General features: G+C 44.3%; 1 protein-coding gene across 4 annotated transcripts in view; it reads left to right on the plus strand.

The window, feature by feature from the left end:
• Positions 1–6,198: 6,198 nt before the first annotated feature.
• Positions 6,199–11,345, plus strand: part of LOC110297739 (zinc finger protein 420) — an 18,893-nt gene continuing 13,746 nt past the window's right edge. For 2 of the 4 annotated variants that reach the window (XM_029479716.1, XM_029479717.1), the window contains exons 1-2: positions 6,199–6,307; positions 7,221–7,275. The gene's annotated coding sequence lies outside the window, so the exon portion shown is untranslated. Of the gene's footprint in view, positions 6,308–7,220; positions 7,276–8,735; positions 9,268–11,345 lie in introns of those variants that run through there. The other 2 variants (XR_003837175.1, XR_002378322.2) reach the window with 2 other exon arrangements.

An 11,345-nucleotide genomic window follows, 5' to 3' on the forward strand; every position in this document is an offset into this window, starting at 1 on the left:
AATTAAAGTTCTGGACTAAAGATGTGTCTTCCTTATTAAAAAAATCCAGATTCACAGTAGATCTTCCCACTTCAAAATGAGCAGAAAGCCCTCAGAGGTGTGCCCTCTATTTTGGGGGTTTTAGTTAAGTCCGGATGTAATCAAGTTGACAACCAAGAATTATCGACTCTATTAATTGCATTGTACGAAGGAAAAGTTGTTCTCCAAAATAATGATAATAAAATTTATAAAAAGAAAACAAAAAAATTGTCTCCTAAAACATAAGGTACAGATTGGTTAGATATTAAGCACTAATTAGTTATCTAACATGAATAAAATATAACTTACCATCCAATAATCATAAACAATATTAAATAGATTTATTAAGTAAATGTTATTGAGGATCAGGAGAGAGAGGATTTGCTATATTTAGATTTTCATTAAACAAGGTAAAGTAGGATGTGCAATATCAATATCAAATGGTATGCATGTGATTGGACCCAAACATATCCTGAAGGAACAATCAAGTTACATGAGGAAGTTGCCCAAATGCCTATGGTTTCTACTCTTACAATGCCATCTCCTGCCAAGCATGCACCTATAGCCTCACGGTGTGTCGCCTGTGCTCTGTTGACTAAAGAAGAGATGACTAGGGCCTGGTTTACTGATGGTTCTGTACGTTATACGCATGCAACACACAGAAGTGGACAGCTGCAGCATTACAACCCTTTTCTGGGACAACCCTGAAAGACTACTGAAGGGAAATCTTCACAGTGGGCAGAGCTTCTGGTGGTCACACATTTTGTTTAGAAGGAGAAATGGCCAGAATTGGGATTGCTCACTGATTCATGGACGATAGTCAACGGATTGGCTGGATGGTCAGGGACTTGAAAAAAAACATGATTGGAAAATTGGTGAGAAAGACATCTGGGGAGAAAGTATGTGGATATATCTCTCTAAATGTTCAAAAGATGGAAGATGTTTGTGTCGAAGATGTTTGTGTGTCATATAAATGATCGTCAAGAGGTGACTTCAGGGGCTGGAGACATGGCTCAGTGGTTAAGAGCACTGACTGCTCTTCCAGAAGTCCTGAGTTCAAATCCCAGCAACCACATGGTGGCTCACAACCATCTGTAATGAGATTTGATGCCCTCTTTTGGCATGTTTGAAGACAGCTACAGTGTACTTACATGTAATAAATAAATAAATCTTTAAAAAAAAAAAAAAGAGGTGACTTCAGCCGAGGAGTTCAATAATCAAGTAGATAAGATGACCCGTTCTATGAATAGTCAGCCTCTTTCCCCAACCATTCCTGTCATTCCCTAATGGGCACATGAATAAAGTGGCCATGGTAGCAGAGATGCTTGGGCTCAACAGTATGGACTTCCATTCACCAAGGCTGACCTGGCTACAATGGTTGTTGAGTGCCAGATCTGCCAACAGCGGAAACCAACACTGAGTTCCAGATATGGTACTATTCCCCCAAGGTGACCAGCCAATGACCTGGTAACAGAGTGACTACATTGGAACACTTCCTCCTTGGAAAGGACACTTTGTCTTTACTGGACTAGATACTTTGTTTTTTGAGGTGGGTGCAGCGAACTTTATTGATGGTATTCAAAGATAGTAGGGAGGGCTCCCTAGTCCCCTCCTGTTATTATGGGGGCCTGGGGTGGAAATTGTGAGGGAGATGCTCAGTGTTGGGGGCCGAGTTGAGACAGGGACTCCTCAGCAACCAAAGGCCTCTTTCTTGTTCTCAGTGTCCTTGCTGGGGTGGGTGGTCCAGGGTTTCTTACTCCTTGGAGGCCATGTAGGCCATGAGGTCCACCACCCTGTTGCTGTAGCCGTATTCATTGTCATACCAGGAAATGCGCTTCACAAAGTTGTCATTGAGAGCAATGCCAGCCCCAGCATGAAAGGTGCAAGAGTGGAGTTTCTGTTGAAGTCACAGGAGACAACCTAGTCCTCAGTGTGGCCCAGAATGCCCTTCAGTGAGCACTCAGATGCCTGCTTCACCACCTTCTTGGTGTCCTCATACTTGGCAGGTTTCTCCAGGCGGCACATCAGATCCACGATGGACACGATGGGGGTAGAACACGAAAGGCCATGCCAATGAGCTTCCCATTCAGCTCTGTCTGGGATGACAGTGGATATAGGGATGATGTTCTGGGCAGCCCCATGGCCATCATGCCACAGCTTTCCAGAGGAGCCAACATGGACTAGATACTTATTCTGGTTATGGATTCACCTTCCCTGTACCTAGTGCTTCTCCCAAAACCACCATCTGTAGACTTGCAGAATGCCTTACTCAACTTCATGGTATTCCACACAATATTGCTTCTGAGGAAGGAACTCACTTCAGAACTAAAGAAGTACGACAGTAGGCCCACGACCATGAAATCCACTGGTCTTACCATGTTCCCCACCATCCTGAAGCAGCTGGCCTGATAGAAAAATGGAATGGCCTTTTGAAGACACCATTACGGTGACAATTATGTGCAGCACCCTGGAGGGCTAGAGCAGGGATCTCCAGAAGGTGGTATATGCCTTGAGTCAGTATCCAATAAATGTCTCAGTTTCTTCCATAGCCATGATCCAAAAGTCCAGGAATCAACAGGTGGAAACAGTTCCATTCATTACCACCCCTAGTGACTCACAAGGAAAATGCTTACTTCCTGTTCCTGTAGCCTTAAATTCTGCTGGTCTAGAAGTTTTGGTTCCAGAGTGGAGAGTGCTCCTGCCAAGAGCAACAACTATTCTGTTGAACTAGAATCTCAGAATACCCCCTGCCCACTTTGGGTTTCTAATGCCCTTAAACCAATCACTTTTGATAGGAATAACTGTTCAGAGGGGTAATTGATCCAGATTACCATGGAGAATTTGGATTGCTTCTCCACAATGGAGATAAGAAGGATTATATCTGAAGATCCTTTAAGGCACCTCTTGGTGCTACCGTGTCCTGTGATTAAAGTCAATAGGGAACTACGACAGCCCAATCCAGACAGGATGACAAGGGGTGTGGACCCATCATGAATGAAGATATGCACCACTTCTTCATGAAAAATACAAAGACCTGCTGTGTTTTTGCCAAGTGTGATGGAAATACAGAATGGGTAGTAAAGAAAGGTAGTTATAAGGGTGCATGACCAGGTACAGAAAATAGACTATGATTGACATGTTTCTGTCAAATTTTGTTAAGATATTTGTTTTCTTTCTCTAATTTCTTTATCATGTGATATAGCATCAATTAAGAAAATATCAATGGTTATCATACTTAAGTTTGAGATACTAAAAGAATGTCCAAGACACACTGCCACCTATCCTAAATTTACAATGCATTTGCAATTGTACAAGGTATAGCTTTATTAGACATAACTATAACCTGCTTATTTTTTTATTTTGAAATTAAGCATGATGTAAGGAGATATGATATGAACTTGTGGTGGCCATCTTTGGCTATCAACTTGTCTTTATCTGGTCTACAGAGTGAGTTCCAGGATATACTGAGCTATGTAACATACCCCATCTTAAACAAAATTTTAAAAAATTAAAAACAAAAAGTCTATTATTATCTGTAATATTATCAATCATGGTTGCTGGCAAGCTTGGAGCATTAATTTTTGGATTATGACTTTGGTAGGTTTTGTTTGTCTCTTGAACAAAATGTGATTATGTTATATTGTGACAAGCCTTGAATATTGTCTCTAAATATAGTTATTGTTTTATTTGTTTTACAAGCATCAATTATGGACATTTTAATTAACAACTTGACTGCATCTCAAGTTAAATAAAACTCCCAAATGGGAACACCTGTGAGGGATTTTTTTCTTAATTAAATCATTTGATTGGGGGGGGTATCTACTTCTTATCTGGACCTTTGAGGTAGGAAGACCCACCTTTAATCCAGATCTTTTGAGGTGGGAAGATCTGCCTCTAATCAGGGCCACACCTTCTGCTGGAAACCTACATAAAGGACATGGAAGAAGGAATCCTCTCTCTTTGCCTGCTTGTTCTTATCCTTGTCATTCCTTTCCTGGCATTAGAGTCAATTTCTTCCATATTCATCTGTGTGCCAAATTCTTATTTTGTCAAATACTGAAATTTTTGCCATTATACACAGTCTTCTTAATGCCCCCTTTGAATGTGTCTTCACTATTTATTTTTCATTACCAAGATAATGTGTAGATTTCTTCTTGTTGTAGAAGACTTGCTCCACATTCTAGGTAAAGCTGTGCTTCCCTTTGGCCTCCATTCCTGTAGCAGTTCCTTCCCGAGGTAGGCACTGCATTTGTCTTAGATACTCTCCTATTGCTGTGAGAAGACCCCATGACTGAGGCAGCACAGGAAAATGAAGTGGAAATTTCTGGTCTCTTTGTGACATGGATATTTTTCTGGAAACTGTCTTTTTTTTTTTTTTTTTTTTTTTGGTTTTTCGAGACAGGGTTTCTCTGTGTAGCCCTGGCTGTCCTGGAACTCACTTTGTAGACCAGGCTNTTTTTTTTTGGTTTTTCGAGACAGGGTTTCTCTGTGTAGCCCTGGCTGTCCTGGAACTCACTTTGTAGACCAGGCTGGCCTCGAACTCGGAAATCCGCCTGCCTCTGCCTCCCGAGTGCTGGGATTAAAGGCGTGCGCCACCACGCCCGGCTCTGGAAACTGTCTTATGGTTGTGCTGAAGCAGACACGTGGGAAGATGTTTTGCTGAGAACAGACACATGGTGTTTTTCTGGAAGCTACTTGGAAAGAAGGCATGTGATGTTTTGTTGAGCAGATGCTTGAGAGAACACATGATGTTTGAAAAGGGGATAAGTATAACCCAACAGACGTAGGTGTTAGGTGACAGTGGGTCATCTTGCCATTCTTTGCTAGTCACCGTTTGTTGTGATTTCGTAGAGAGAAACACACCAAAGAACTTCTGGTGGCATTCCAGTGGCTTCTTGCTGCTTCTGTGGACTCTGGTCAATTTGGAAGAGCCTTGAGGTTTCTTCTGGATGGATGCAAGCCACTGCTATGGCTGATTCGTGAATATTGTTTACAAGTGAATTGAGCTACCACTGCTGATTCATGTGAACTGAACTGCTTGCTGCTATCCTGACAACGAAGACTGGGTTCGCCCCAAAGAACTATTTCTAAACAGCCCACATCCTCCTCTGCTCTATTAACCTTCCCTTTCCACTGCCTCTGGTGGGTGGTGGGCTAGAAGGGAGGTTAAAGCATTTAAGCACACTTAAATTGGTTTTGAAAAATACAAGCTTACAGGGAATATATATATATATATATTTGAGACAGAGTCTTTCTGTGTAACCCTGAGTATCCTAGACTTTGCTGTATAGACCAGACTGGCCTCAAATTCAGAGATTCACCTAACCCTGCCTCTGGGAGGAAAAAAATACTTTTGTTTTTTCAAGACAGAGTTTCTTTATGTGGCCCTGGCTCTCCTAGAACTTGCTCTGTACACCAGTCTGGACTTGAATTTAGAGATCTGCTGGCCTCTGCCTCCCAAGTGTTAGGATCAAAGGAGTGTGCCCGCCCTGCCTGGCTGAAAAAAAGAAAAAAACACTTTTAATTAGAGGCTTGCAGACCGTTTCAGAGGGTGAGTCTGTGGTCAACATGGTAGGAAATATGGCATCAGGCAGGCTCTGCCCTAGAGCAAGTAGGTGAGAGAGAGCCCACATCTGATTCTAAGGCCTCACTTGGGCTTTTGCGCCCTCAAAGTCCACCCACAGAGGCACACCCCTGCAACAAGGCCACATCTCCTAACTGAGAACCAATATCCAAATATATGAGCCTGTGGGGGCCATTCTCCTTCAAACCAATGAAGTGGAAACTTAAGGGTTCTTTGAAAGTCGTTTGGAAGTGGACACAGGTGAAAGATAACACAGATCATCATGAGCAACTAGTCAATTATTCCAGAAATATGTAGTGACCCTTCACAAACAAATTATAGTGGCTGAATCTCTGTTGAGCAACCCCACGCGTGGTATAAAAATCCCATTACCACAGGTATAAATCACCTCACAAATATTGAGATTGGAAGGAGAAAGGAGGAAGGGAGGGGAGAGGGGGAAGGGAAAGAGGGAGGGGTGAGAGAGAAGGTGGAGGGGAGGGAGGAAGAGAGAGGGAGGAAGAGGGGGCAGGCATTGGCCCCAGCCATTGGACTACATTTCCCAGAGGCACCAGGTGCAGAACGCCGCTTCCGTTTCCTGGCGAGAGTTCGGGGTACTTGCGTCACGAGAAGGTTGTGTCTGGAGGATCTCCTTAGCATCCCGTAGAGCAGGCTGCCTGAAGTGGAGCCCGGCGCAGGAGGCGGGACCCTGAGCTTCCCTCGGAGGTGAGCGTGCTGAGAACGTCTGGAGGACGAGTCTGTGGCGTTAGGTGGCGGTGTCTCCCGTGTGTACGCCACAAGCCTGTGCTTTTGGAGCCTGTTGCGACCCTGGTTTGTGGTTGGTGTGCTGTGTGTGAATGAGTTGTGACACACAAGGGTGTGTGTGATTGTTGCTTATCTCACCAGAGACGTTTCTGGGACGGATGGTGTCCGCCCACGTGTATGGTGGAGAAACGGTGCGGTTATAGCGAGGTATTTAGATGTTTATGTCACTCTGAGGTTGTTGATGTGCCTGGTACCCTGTGCATAACTGGCTTGCCTCGGAAGACATGTATGATAGAGTCACTGAGATTATGATTGCTTGTTTCTGTCGCCTGTGACTTTTATAGTGTTCTCCAATTTGGGTGACTGTGTGAGTGCGTGTGTATGAATGTATGCGTGTGTGTATGTGTGTGACTGTAGGATGCTGTGTGTTGTACTCATGATTGTAAAGAAAGTTGAAGTGCACCCTTGTAAAAGAATGTCGCTGACAGTATTTGTCCCTGACAGAATGTTTGGTTATTGTACATGCTTGGGTCCTATATACGAGTTAGTGCTCCAACGGTGTAGCTCTGACAGTGTAAATTGTGACACTAGCAATGTGACTGTGGAAATTTTCTTGTGTGTAGCTTCGTGTATATTTTCTACCTGTGATCCTTCCCTGATGTGGTAGGGTACAACGGTGAAATTTTGTTGGAATTCATGGGGGTTGGGGGAGATCTACCAAAGGATCCTGAGTTGCTTGGGACTTTGTCTCTCCCCAATTACTCCCAGAATGTAAGGACTTAACCTCTCTGTGGGGACGGAGGAAGAGGTTGTCTCTAATTCAGAGTATATGGCAAGAACAACATAGCATCTCATTTAACTTTCTTATTCTCAGAGTACAACACCGAAGAGGAAAAATGGCCATTGTCCATCTAGAAGGGAAGTTTGAGGTAAGCAGATATTTGTCCCCTCAACAGCCTTTATCATGTCAGAAAACGATCTTTGTTTTACTTTATTGTTATTTTTGTGACTGTCTCCTACCCAAGTCTTCTCTTATAGTGGAGGAACAAGGCAATTTATTTATTCTTATTTACTTATTTTTGAGGCAGGGTCTCTGCCTGGTTTGAACCTCTTTATGTAGTACACACTGGCCTTGATATCATAAAGACCCACCGTCCTCTTCCTTCCAAGTCCTGGGTTAAAGGCATGCACTAACTCAATGGCAGTTGACTTTTATATTTTGAGAGTAATGAAAATGTATAATTTGTGATAGATGTTTTCCAATACTGGATACATTTATAAAGAATGGATTTGATGCTCAAATTTAAAGAAAGAGCATTCTTGTACTATTTATGTAACTTTTGGGAGAATTTAGCTTTTGTTTCAGTTTTTTGTTTTTGTTTTGGTTTGGTTTTCTTTTTGAGACAGGGCCTTGGCTGTCCTAGAACTCACTCTGTGGACCTGGCTGGCCTTGAACTCAGAGATCCACCTGCTCTGCCCCTGAGTGCTGACATTAAAGGTGTGTGTACCACAACCACCCAGGGCCTTAGCTTTTTTAATTTTTATATTTTCAATACCATCTTGCTTTATGGCTCCAACTAGTCATATTCTTACTTCAACCTTCAGTTTTGTTTTGTTTTTGTTCATTTAATAAATTAAGTCTTATATTTGAGTGAATTTGCTCCATGTTGTATGCAGGTACCTGGGGAGTCCATGAGAAGGCACTAGAGCTTCCATTACAGGCAGGTGCGAGCTGCCAGATGTGGGCGCAGGGGAACGAAACTGGGATCCTCTGCCACCGCAGACTTCATTCTGTTCTGTTTTGGTTTTAGACAGGGTCTTGAGTGGCCCAGGTGAGGATCACCTTGAACTCTTGGTCCTATTGTCTCTGCCTCCTAAGAGCTGAGAGAGGACAAGCCTATACTCTGGGGTTTTTTTGGGTTTTTTGTTTTTGTTTTTGTTTTCTTTCTTTTTTTTTTTTTTAGCTATTGAGTGGAATTTTAAAATGAGAAATTAGACGCACAGCTTGAAAGTCATTATGTGTCAGCCGTTTCCTTTCCGGAGCCGTTTGTCACTCACAACCCGTATCCACTTGCCTTTTGTCTCTAATTGCCTTTAACCCATGAGATGCCTTCTTCCACTTTCAAGTATTTATAATAGATCTGTTCTTTCTCACTTCTTCGTGTGACTTGAATCCTTTTAAATTTACCAAGATTTGTCTCCTGACCTACAGTCTGGTGTGTCTTAGTAAATGTTCCCTGGGCAATGAGGAAGACTGTATTCTTCTGGTGTTAGGAAGAACAGATGCCATTGGGGTCAGATAGACTGGTTGTGTTGTTTAAATCTTCTAGACATTTACTGATTTTTATTTTTTAATATATTTATTGAATGTATCTCTTTTTCTTCAAAGGTGATCCCGGTAAGCCACATAGGGGGAAGCTGTCCTCACCATACCACATTTAGTACACACAGAATGCTTTGCAGTCTTCCAAGGGAGTTGAAGCCCTCAGCAGTCACGTCCCATGCACACCTGCATCCCTAGCCCAGGCCCCTCCTTTCTTACATTCTTCTCAAAGGGTAAAACCTTGAGGACATTAATCCATGCTGTGACGCAGGTCTCAGTACTTCCCACCCCAGCCTGAGCTCCATCTTCCTCGACTTTGTGCTCAGTCTAGAAGATGGCGGGAAGCTTTGGTTCAGTGTTCTCTTGACATTGAGATGATTTCCCCCCTCAGGGTTGATTTACTCTCACGGTGCGGTTCCCTGGAGGAAACTCAACAGCGGGGGGCGCTGGCACTCTATCCCAAATTGCCCAGTGCTAACACTAAATGGTTAATAAACAGTTAAAAGTTTAGCCTTGACTTCCCTGTTGGCTCATTGCCTTAACCCTGGTAGCCTTGCCCCCTCAGGCCCTCCCACTCTGGGGAGTAGGTATCTGTGCCTGTATCCTGTTGATACTGATTGTGTTTTCTCAACTGATGCTCTTACTTACTGAAAGATGTTACAATTCCCTTTTTTTTTTTTTTTTNTTTTTTGTTTTTTGTTTTTCGAGACAGGGTTTCTCAGGCTGTCCTGGAACTCACTTTGTAGACCAGGCTGGCCTCGCAGAAATCCACCTGCCTCTTCCTCCCAAGTGCTGGGATTAAAGGTGTGCTCAACCACCACCCGGTGTACAATTCCGTTTTTAAAGTAGCTATTTATGTATGTGGTGGGTGGGGTGGGAGGGGTACACTCGGGTGTGGGCCTGCCATGGGGTACACGTGGAAGTCAGGGCAGCCTCAGGACTCGGTTCCTGCTTTTTTTCTACGTGGGTCCTGGGAATCCAGATCGTGTTGGGAATTCCTTTAGCTGACTGTGGGCTAACCATCTTGTTGGCCCACAATTTCTTTTTTTTTTTTTTTTTTTTTTNGTTTTTCGAGACAGGGTTTCTCTGTGTAAGCCCTGGCTGTCCTGGCACTCACTTTGTAGACCAGGCTGGCCTCGAACTCAGAAATCCGCCTGCCTCTGCCTCCCGAGTGCTGGGATTAAAGGCGTGCGCCACCACGCCCGGCGGCCCACAATTTCTAACTGCAGATTCTTTTCCATTAGTTCTCTTGATTTTTGAAGTTCGAATTTTTGATATTTGGCATGCAGCCAGGGTTTCTGTGTAACAAGTTGATCTTTTTTTTGTTACTTACTTGTTGGTGACCTGGTGGGTTTCGCTGGGGTTGCTTATAAGAACAAGCAACCATAAACTGCTATAAAAATCTCCAAGGAAGGGTGTGGAATTGATCTTATTTATTTAAGTCTAGCATTACCTTACTTTTCTTTTTATAATTAAAGTATATCTCCTCTAAAGACCAGATAGCTGGAACTGCTTTTTAAGTTTTAGCACTCCCCAGGTTTAGAAGGTTTAAATTGTTGCAAATATAATTTATTTTAAGTCCTTTAGATATACAGGTGTGTGTGTGTGTGTGTGTGTGTGTGTGTAGACAAACACTTTCCTGAGGAACTGGGACACACACACATCTACTCAGCTCCAGAGCCCACAACCAATGTACAAATACCAGGGAAGTCCAACTTGGTGAACCAATGAGTTTTATTGGAGTTATTTATAGGAGCAGAAATGACTCACAGACAGCCGCATCACCAAAGCCCACCCTGGATGACAGCTCACCAAAGCTGGGAACTGAGAGCTCACTGCCTGCAGGCAGCCCTTGTTGGAGAGTGGCTTTTTCAAGTAACTCTGTTCTTAGACCTCTTCTAGGCAGCTCAGCTGGTTTCTGCTTCCAGGCAGCTGGTCTGGTCCCAGTCTTATTTGTAGCTCAGCTTGTCTGAGAGCCTTCTGCTGCTTGGCTTGTCTCTACAGTGCCTTTCCAAAGCTGCAAAACCCTCAAAGGCTAGCATTACATCATCTCTATAAGCAAACCGTTCCCAGAGGATGGGCAGGGCAAGGAACATCCTGAACCGTCATCTTCTAACAAGTGGTGAGTTTACAGCCTTGGGGAAGCTCTCTGGAAGTCTGCTCTCACTTGTCCCCAGCAAGTGTCAGGTGAGCCCAGTAAGAAGATACTAAAGTCAGACATAGGCAGGGTCTGGTATAGCATGGAAAGGGCCCATCCATTCGTAACACCTGCTTCCTTTCCAGGTTGGAGACAAAGCCTGGATAGGCGCTGCTAGCTCAGTCAGCTCGCTGTAGCCCTCAGGTCTTCTCTCACTTGAAGTGCACAGACCTCCTCAGGGCCAAAGGCTGGCGTCCCAGCTCTCCCCTGCTGCACCTGCTCTCCCCTGCTGCACCTGCTCTCCCCTGCTGCACCTGCTGTCCTCCCTGCTGTCCCTGCTCTCCCCTGCTGCACCTGCTCTCCCCTGCTGCGTTGCTGGCTCCCCTGCTGCATTGCTGGCTCCCCTGCTGCATTGCTGGCTCCCCTGCTGCATTGCTGGCTCCCCTGCTGCATTGCTGGCTCCCCTGCTGTCTCTGCTCTTCCCTGCTGCACCTGCTCTCCCCTGCTGCACCTGCTGTCTCCCCTGCTGTCCCTGCTCT

Source organism: Mus caroli, chromosome 7 (assembly GCF_900094665.2).
Source record: "Mus caroli chromosome 7, CAROLI_EIJ_v1.1, whole genome shotgun sequence".
Taxonomy (NCBI): Eukaryota; Metazoa; Chordata; class Mammalia; order Rodentia; family Muridae; genus Mus; species Mus caroli.